Genomic DNA, 10,666 nt, shown 5'->3' with positions numbered 1-10,666 from the left:
AAATAAAAAAATAAAAATTGCAATTTGTAATTACATAATTAAACACTGGGACAGTTTATTTTCGTATTATCGCTGGTTATTATTTTAGAGTAAATAAAGGAATAACGGGTAGCACCAAGCTGTTGTTATCTTCATTTCCATAGCAACGGCGTTTGAGGATTATGGGTAGTGTGCAGTTACGGGATTAGTGCGCCGTCTGCATAAATTGGTCTGATTGGTTGGAGCCGAGCGCATCCAAAACTAACAGTGGTGGAGTGGTGGATGAATCTATAAATGTGTTTTACGTGTGAAATGAAAATAATAAACCTAACAAAGGATTATATACGTTAAATCTGCGCACTTTCAGCTCGTGAATCACTTTGGAAAACACTGTGTGATGGCCACAACATGAAGCGATTTTATTGTTGAATTATCAGTGATACTTTCATGTGTTTTTGTTGAGAAATGTTAACGATGTCATTAAAAGAAAGCATTCAATTGGGGGGGGGGGAAACCCTAAGCATTTATTAAACCTCATGTTTTCCTTTAAACGTTTTATTTTGCTTTATATTTTAGTGATACTCTGGTAGAGAGGCTCTTATACTGTTAATTCAGCATATACTAAAAAAAAATAAAAGCCTTTAAAAGCCTATTTCTGGACAATTATTATTTTATAATTATATAATTATATAATCAACTATTTTGCAATACTTCCAATCAACACACATCAAAAGAAAAGCTTGTGATGGCATCACATGAGATAACTTAAAGCTCAAAGGCTGTTCCATTGACATGTAACCAATCACTTCAAAGCACAAAACCTCTAATGTCATAGTCTTTTTGTGTGTGTGTGTGTGTGTGTGTCCTGTCTGGCACTGTAGCAATCAGAATTATTGTCTGAAGGCCAAGAAAAATGCCCAACAGATTTACTTTCCCAAGTGGGCCTTTTGCTATACTGGTCCACTTGATTGTCATAGTTTATTTGATCTTTATTACTTATTTTTATTCTAAGTTATTGTAATCAGGCCAGACTCGTGGACGGGAAAGAAAAACAAAAAGAAAAGTTCAGAAGAAAGTTAACAGAAGGAGAGGGAAAGAAAAAGGAGAAAAGAGATAGAGAGAAAAGACAATGAAAATCTGCTTCATCACCTTTGTCTTTGTGTCCTTTTTTTTCTCTTTTTCTTTTCCTGGATCACCTGTTGAGAAAGAAAAAAGAAAAGAAGCAGAAGAAGACTAGAGCAATAGAATAAACAACATCACGATGATCTATGGGAATATAACAGTAAATACTAAATGTTAAACATTACTGTGCAGCACGTAAGATCGACAGCGCACAGTGTGCTTTAAGGTAGGAGCCAAAAAGGGTGTAGTTTGTGTGTATGAGCACCCGTGTGTACACCTGTGAGCATGAGCGCGCTTGTATTTAAAAGGTTCCATGTAATGATCTGTTAGAGGGTGTGGGGGGGCCACAGCCCCGTCCACCAGGGCATGAAGCAGGTATGGAGGAGATCAAAACTCCAGACATCCAGAGGCCCTCAGAACACAAGAGACCAAGGAAGACTAAAAGAGGGGCTGCCGCACCACTATCCCAGAAAGAGCTGAGGAGAGTCCCAGATGAGGGGTCACTCAACAGCCGCGGAGCATAAGCTGTTGAGTGTTCATATAGATTTTAAATAACATACCAGTTGATACTGACATATTTTTGTTACATTTGCAGTGTTGTGGTGTTATATTCTCATGATTCTGTTCATTTTATGAGTATATCCTTCTGCCTTGCTTCACATATTTAATGCTGCTTGGCTAGTTTTAGTCGTGCTAGCATCAGTACAGGTAGAAACAGAGAAACATCAGAGAATCTGCCATGCATCGCCCCATCTAAATACAAATGGAAAGTACGAAAATAAAAATATAGATAACTTTATTAAAGCAATCAATGTTCCCAGTGTTCCCATGGTGAAAACGCATTTTTTCATATTATGTTCAAGTCAGTTGTTATCCAATTTTAAAACTATAACATATAATAAAGTCTATTTTTAGTTTATTTTGTTAATAAATAGTTTTTTTTAGGATTTTCAGAAACACTAACGTTATACATAGCAAAATATCTGTAGCCGTATGACAGCCATGTCTAGTAGAAGTCCAAGATATTTCTACAACTCTAGCGTTAGGTTCTTCCAGTCAAACTTTTTCCCCTCACTGTAGATTTCTTGCAGTGTTTGTGTTTGTACAAAAGTGTTGCGTTTTTCAGCCCCCGCCCGCCCCCAAAATAATAATTAATAACAATAAAACCTTGCATACTTTGAGGATAAAGGTTATTTTATAAATGTAGAATGCAGAACTTTAATGAATAATAGTGAAGTTTGTTGAACTGAGTAAAAAGAAACCAACTGATAATTCAGAAGTCTTTTTGACAATCAAAAACAATAATTTTAAATTATAATATAATTAAAAAAATAATTAACACAAAGACGAAACTTAGCTTTAGCAAAGTTGCCATTTTTTTTATTTAAAAAAAGTGAATTACTCTTGTTTTGAGGCTCTAGACGAACTTGGTCCTAAACCCAGGCCATTTTACCCTTCTATATAGCTTCCGGAAAGTTTTCTCTGTCTTTGAGTTCTTCTGGACATGTTTTCTTTCAATTTAGAATAAGAAAAAATATTTCTTAATCGCGACATTTTTGCTCCTTCATACCAACTCGAGTGTTTTTCCCCCCTTCTTCTTCGGTGCTTAACGGCAACTGGCATCCTTTTCGGCGCATTACTGCACTATCACTTTGAGGTCACTCAATACTGTCGCCCTTCCTGTGCCACTGACATTATGTACTCGAGCCAGCCGCCGTAATTTCCACCACCTTTAGAGTTACCTCCCGTGTATGGCAATGGGAATGATTTATTCTTACAAACTTCTTACAGTATGTTTAAAAAGAACAAAGAAAACAAAATGAATGCATATGAAATATAAAATACTAAAACAAATATAATAAACGAGAGTATATATACTAAACCTGTAGGCATTAATTATTTCATGCGTGTAGTTATTCGTGACTGCGCTACACACTGAAAGCAAACTTCTGACAAGCGTCATAATTCGGTTACAAGAAACGTTAAAGTTTCATAACTGCATACCTGTGTCTAATAACAAATGCATAAATGTTGTTGTTTTTTCATAATCAGTCGCACGGAAGTAGCTGTCAACGTGCGTAATCTGGGCGCTGCAGCTTTATAAGCAACTTTCTGGCAGACAATCACTTTTTGGCACACCACCTGTTGAGGATCATGGCCTCAGATTTGGTGCTGATTCTCATTCCCACCGCTTCACACTCGGCTGCGAACCGTTCCAGTGCGAGCCGGAGGCCATCACTCGACGAAGCCAAAGAACCACATCAACTCCCCATCTCCAGCTGCCTCCCTCTTCCCGCTCCTCCACAACCACCCACACATGCAGGGCCTTGGAGTGGGGGTATGTCACCAGGGTGCAGAGGAGGCTACACCCCCCCCCCCCCCCCTGTCCCCTTCTGGCTGCCTCTGCCTCAATTTTATCCCACAACTTAGACATTCACATTATTCACACTCTCATTACACATACATATAGGATCTTGGGGGTGGGCACAATCACGGAGTCCGAATTACCATCAGGGTGTATACCTCACCCCTGACGTCGTTGCCCACCTCTCAATTTTAAATACACTTAGTCATTGAGGGCTAGCAGGAGGGACTATGCGCTTACCTGCTGCTCCTTGGCAGGTAGCTCCATGCCCTCCTGGGTTTTAATTGCACCTTAGAACACATATGCATCAACACTACAATGAGCGGGTGGAGGGAGGTTTGGAGTCTTCTCCCACCCCCATTCTCTGCGGCCTGCTGGAGCGGGAGGGCTAGTAGGAGGAGTTGGCCGTCCGACTGCGGTCTGGGGTGTGGGGCCTCCCTGCTGCTGCGGAGTCGGGGTGGTCTGCCTCTACCCACCGCAGGGAAAAGGGTAACACCACCTGGGTCTGGGTGCAATTCCCCCCTCCAGGGGCAAGGGTACCTAGACCCGGTTTGTAGAGTACGCTTGGGGAGTGTGATTGTGTGTACAGCGTCTCTTTATGTCTGTCTCCACGTTGGTTGAGTGTGGAGTGAGTGCATATGAGAACATGAGGGTGGGAATGGATGTTTGTGTCTGTGTGTGCCTGTATGTCTGTGTCTATATGTCAGGTTGGGTATCAGACGCCACCTCTCTGGGGACACCTCAGGCCCTCCAAGGTTTGGAGGCCTATCTCCACCCACCACCACTTCCCCTGCCGGTGGCGGACTCCCTCAGGTGTCGGTGTGTTGGTGGTTCTTTGTGTCTGGGGGTGGGCGTCCGGGTACACACCGGCTCACTCCTTGGCGGCCGCTTGTCGGGGCCTGGGGCCTGGGGCTCGCTCGGGCCCCTTTGGAGGTGGGGTGCCCCCGGCCTCTCGGCCTGGGGCTCGGTCACTCAGGCACAGCTGGGGGCCGGCGGAGCTCACGGGCGCGTCACTGCAACTCCCCCTGACTTCTGCTCCGCGGCTGCTGGGCGAGCCCTCATCTGGGACTCTCCTCAGCTCTTACTGGAAGAGTGGCGCGGCTGCCCCTCTGTTGGTCTTCCATGGTCTATTGTGTTCTGGGGGCCTCTGGATGTCTGGAGTTTTGATCTCCTCCATACCCGCTTCACACCCTGGAGGACGGGGCTGTGGCCCCCCCACACTCCCTAGCAGATCATTACATGGAGAAACCTTTGGAATGCAAGCATGCTGATCCACACAGGTATGCACACATGGGTATTCACAGACGCGGACTAAAGCTTTCTTGGCTGCTGCCTCAAAGCACACTGTGCGCTGTCTATCTTGCGTGCTGCACAATATCGTTTATTATTTAGTAAATATTGATATCTATGACTAGCTAGTTTATTGTGATGGTGCTTTGTTTTCTCTATTATTATGTTGCTCTTTGTTGTTTGCTGTCTCCTCTGTTTGTTTTTTTTGTTTGTTTTTTTTTTTTTTCTCCATACAGGTGACCCAGGAGTTCTTTTTTTTTTTCTCTCTCTTCCATCCCTTCTCACCGTCTCTTCTCCCCTTTGGTTTTCTTTCTTTCTCTCCCCCTCTTTCTCTCATTCATTCCCCCTGTCCTATTTATTAAAAAAAAAAAAAAAAAAAAAAAAATGACAAAGGATGAACTGAAGCTCTGCCATCACGTAATGTCGCATACTGCTGTTTCTGATGTCATTTAAAAAAAAAAAAAAAAAAAAAAAAAAAGCAGAGATGAGATTTTGAGACCACCCAAGTGAAAGTCTTCCGCCACTTGGCTATGCCCAGAAATTCTGTCCATAAAAATAATTACGAACAGAATAGGTGACAAACGGGCAGCCCTGCTTAATGATATACAGCAGGAGAATGCATGGAGCACCTGTAATAAATACTGTATCAATAACAAGGTTAATAAAGTGTATTTCTTAACCTTTCAGTTTGTGGGTAATGTCGCAGGTTTGTTGTACGGACCTGTTTACACTGTCTCTATCCGGTTGTTCAGTCTGACGTCACTAGCCATGTCTGGGTCTAAACTCCGCTGCAGGTCCATATATCAAACGATCACTGTGGCATTACTGAGAGTTGAAAAACTGTCTAAAGTCTTTCATCTTTAATAAAATGATCAGCGTTCTGCTCTACCAGGTGTAACAATTGAGTTTAACATCCAGGCATCCATGAAAACGGAATTTATGACATTTAACGGAGTTAGAAGTTAGCAGGGAGTTAGCTCGCTAGCTTCTATCTAAATACAATATAGCATGTCCTGACTGCGGGGTTTTGGAAACAAATTAAAGCGTACAGCTCTGCTATCACTTCCAGCATAAATGAAGACAGAAAACTAAACAGCAGTGACGCTTGTAGGGTTACTGAAGTTGGGCTAGCTGGTATATAATGATGTGCTACGTGACTGCTAGCGACACAGCTATGTTAGCATAATATAAACAAGCTAACTTTTTTTCCACTCGATAAAAGTTAACGTGAGTGTTCTCGGTGGTCAGAAACAAATGTAATCGCATGGCAGGATGCTGTAAAAGGACCAAACTTCAGCCAGGAGAACAACTGAGATAATCCATCCACAATACGAGGTTAGTCATTCATATACTGTTGCATGGGCTGGGCTGTAGTTACATCCTAAGGTTTTAAAAACTGAGCTTAACCCTTGTATGGTGTTCGGGTCTGTGAGACCCGTGTTCAGTTTTTTTCAAAAGAAAAATTAAACAATTAATTATTTTTTCACGTGTAAATGTGTTGTGTCTTTCCACTCACTCCACTTGATTATAACTGATTTATTTATAACATTTTATATAAAAGAAAAACGAGAAGCACATTAATTCATAAATGTGATCTAACAAAGGTAAAGGGAAAAAATTAACCATGTTTGCTGTTCATATGTCTTGTAATTGGGATGAAGTAAACATCTGTTGAGTAATTTAACATAAAATTGTTTGATAGTGTTAATTTGGAAAGCCAAAACTCTAGCGCAGGGGTGCTCACACTTTTTCTGCATGTGAGCTACTTATAAAATGACCAAGTCAAAATGATCTACCCACTACAAAAATCCAAAACATATACTTATTTATAAATATATTGAGGATTCTTTATATCTACAATGTATATACATGCATAACCGCAATATCCAATATTTCACAACACAATTAACTATGTAAATTTTTTGTCATTACCTGAGTTTACTCTGATGACTTGCACTGAATTGAATCAGCCAGGGATGCATAGTCCGGACAGTAGCTGCTGACGGCCAGGTTTAAGAGAAAAAACCGAGAGCTAAAAATTGGAGTTAACTCGCTGACTAGCTTGTCAGTTTTACTACACTTCGCGCCGCTGTTTGCGCATGCGCAGCGACCTAAGCGTCAGAAAAAATCTGCTGTCATCTGACTGGCTTCCCTGTATCAATCAAGTGACGGGATGGATGATAGGCTGGCATCTATTTTTTTAATGCCATGCGATCTACCAATACTACCTTTGCGATCGACTGGTCGATCGCGATCGACGTATTGAGCACCCCTGCTCTAGCGGGTCCACCAGACCCATGAACACTGGCTGAGTAACAAAAATACGAACACCACACAAGGGTTAAATAAATGATTAGTGGTAATAAAAGCCGAGGGAGGTCAACAGGGATCACTGACTGTTTTAGGAGCTTTTTGAGATCAAATAGAAGAAAATACATAGCATTAAACATGTTAACAACACAAAAGCCATATTAAACGCAGACTATTTTAGACCCGGAAGTAGGATTCGTCGCATCATCACTGAACAACCGGATAAGTTTTGTAAACCAAAAACAAACAAACAAAGGCGTCTGTTTAGTCTCTTGGCCACACAACAACAACTCACAGTAGAGCAGGAGTGGAGGGGGAGGGGCGCGGTTGGCCGGTTAGGCTGTGACTGGACAGCAGGCGGGAAAGTGATGTGACGGAAGTGAAAGGAGAGCAGAAGTAGATGGCGGGAGAGATGATGTAGAAGTGAAATAAGATAACGGGAAGAGGGATTTCAAGTGATCATAAAATCCAGAATGGCCGTCGTTTGGTGAGTGGAACCAGATTCAGCAACAACACCAATAAATAAGCATGTTGGGAGATTAAGAGTGCTATCTGAGCCGGTTCTAGACAGGCATACATGAGGGGGCAGACAGAAATGTAAAGGGGGCACATGAGCTTATGGTGGTGAGCAAACCCTGACTGATGGATTTCTGGAAAAATTAAAACACACAGCTCTGCTATCACTTGTGACATAAATTAAGAGAGAAAACTAAATGGCAGTGATGTTTGTTGGGTTACTGAAGTTGGGCTAGCTGGTATATAATGATGTGCTACTTGGTGGCTAGCTGCACAGCTATGCTTAGCATAATATAAACACAGTGAAGCTGGAAGATGAATGCTAACTGTTTTCCACTTGGTGAAAGTTAACGTGAGGATTCCCGATGGTAAGGGATAAATGTAATCACATGGCAGGATGCTGTAAAAGGACCAAACTTCAGTTAGCAGAACAACAATAGGCTGGGCTGGAGTTACATCGTAAGGTTTTAAAAACGGAGTTTTAAAATGAATGGTGGCAATGAAACCGAGAGAGGCCGACAGAGATCACTGTCTGTTTTTAGGTGCTTGTTCAGATTAAAGTAGGGCTGCTCAATTAATCGAATTTTAATCACGATTACGATCTGGGCTTTCAACGATCATTAAAAATGACTGAGCCGATTATTAGCCCCTCCCTCATTTATCCGCGACACCTTAAAGGCCGGTCCGTGAAAATATTGTCGGGCATAAACCGGTCCGTGGCGCAAAAAAGGTTGGAGACCGCTGATTAAGAGGACCCGAGGGAAGCTCGGAAAGCTAAGCAGAAGTTATTTGGAGAGTGACTGCCGTTGGTTGAAAAGAGAGTTTAAAAAAAAAAACTTCAGTGGTGTTGCACACTATTTTATATTATTTTTTAAAGTCATTGTTAACCCTTTAAAGCCGGTCAGAGCAGCACGCTCCGTTTTGCGTAACTATTTTTAAATCCCTGTAGAACCTGGACCGTGTAAGCTATAGCGCAATAATTTGTTTTGCATATGAAACCGGAGGAGTTGTACTTACATCTTATGCCATCAGCTTGTCCTCGGTCACGGTTTCGTTCCACATATAGCTTTGCAAAAATTGCATAAAAAGTGCTTGCAGGAACAAAAACATAATATTCCAGAAACACGCTTTGCCGTTCCTATCAGCTGTTCGTAACACTTCCCACAGTGAAATGATGCACATGCTGTTTTCTTTGCAAATTTGCATCATAGGATTGTTTTTTGTTTTTCCTGCAGTATATAAAAATTGGTGTATCTCCAAAATAAAACTATGAAGACACTCAAAATAAATTTCCTGTTGTTGTAAACTATTTTTTGCAACTTTATTGTATTTAAAGTTTTGAGGGATAAACCTCTTAAATTTCTCCAAGTAGAAATATATGTAAACAAAACAAAAGCGATTTTCAATTTTTTTTGTAGTTTATTGCACTTTTTTGCAATTTATGTAATTACTATGGACTTAATGCATACATATTATTAAAATATGGGCTATAACAGTTGTATTGATGTATAGCAACTTGAAATGCTCCCACAAATGGCACTACAGCATGTAAAAAAAATTAAATAATATAAGCTCTGGTGGACTTGGTTCTATAGTAGGTCTTAAAGGGTTAAATAAATATCGTCAAATAATCGTGATCTCAATTTCAGTGAAAATAATCGTGATTATCATTTTTGCCATAATCGAGCAGCCCTAGATTAAAGAAAACAAGATACAAAGGATTAAAACATGTTAAGCACACAACAGCCTTAATAAATGCAGAGTAGCTTATATCAAATATGACATTAACACAATGCCAATATTAACAAAACTAACAAGGTTAGGCCAAGTGTTACGACCCGGCTTGGGGCCATGGAAGGTAACATAAACGAGCCCATCACAAGGGAGGTCAATATAAGAAAAGGGTTTATTACAAACACAGAACTGAAAACTGTTAGTGTAGCTTACAGCGAATCACTAATTAAACAACACAAAAGAACTCTCACACATTCAAATACAAATGAAAACTAGCCACTCAGGCAGAAACACATCTCAAGGCTACTCATGCAGAACTCCCACGCTTAACCTGAGTTAGGCAAGCGGGGTCAAGGACAGAGGCAAGAGGGACAACTTGCCTGCTCAGTCCAAAAACATAGTCTTCCCCTGAGTGAAGGATCCTCAGGCTTTTGTTGCCACAATGAACACAGTTAGTCGCTTCATTGGTCCCTGGAGCACCACAAATCCCCAGGCAGTCAATGGTCTTGAGGACTGGCACATTAAAATCTACATGCAAGTGGGCAGGCACGGGTCCCCAGCCAGCCAATCGTCTGTGAGTCCTGGCACGCTTGGATTTCTTTACAGGATGGCCGGCCACTTCCTCCGAGACCAGGGGCCTTAACACCAAGTTTAAAAAAAAAAAAAAAAAAAGGAAATTCAGCAAAGCTTGAAAAATAAAACTGAAAACTAGAATAAAAAATAAAATCAAATGTCCATCAAGATCTTTACAACCAACAACATAAAATTTATCTTGATTGGCTAGTCTAATTCAAATAAATAACCCCTAAAGCCCTGCCTAATGAGAAACCTGACGCAGGGTCATTTGCATACTAACAGTGATTGGCTGTTTAGCTCGGGGGAGGGTGAGTGCAGTGTGAGCCTGCGCACAAACAGAGCACGGAGGGAAAGAGCGAACGAGAGGTGAAACCTATAATCTCATGTGTGCCTTTTCCAGTGGATTTTTCAACTACTGTAGTAAATCCTGTCCATGTTCAGTTTGTGGGTAATCTATTAATTTCTTTCTCAACTTCTAAAAGAAAACAGATTAACCTGATTTTTAGATACTAACAGTCTCTTCTCTGGGGATCAGAATGGGTTTCATAAAGAAAGGGATAATGGATAGTTTATTATGTTTGGAATCAGAAATCAGGAAAGCTCAAACAAATAAGGAAATGATGATAGCTGTCTTCTTTAATACAGGCATACAACGTGTTATGGAAAACATTAAACCCAGAAATCTAGGCGTAAATGGAAAATTGTAGTATTGAATTATAAGACTGATGAAAGAATATAATTGTCTTCCCTGCTATTCTCCTGTTCACACTCCAG

The sequence above is a fragment of the Copadichromis virginalis genome, linkage group LG20 (assembly GCF_057382275.1).
Source record: "Copadichromis virginalis isolate Kocher_CV1m ecotype Utaka linkage group LG20, C_Virginalis_male_GT1.1, whole genome shotgun sequence".
Classification (NCBI taxonomy): domain Eukaryota; kingdom Metazoa; phylum Chordata; class Actinopteri; order Cichliformes; family Cichlidae; genus Copadichromis; species Copadichromis virginalis.
The sequence above is the reverse complement of the archived record's forward strand: the minus strand, read 5'-3'. Positions refer to the sequence as shown.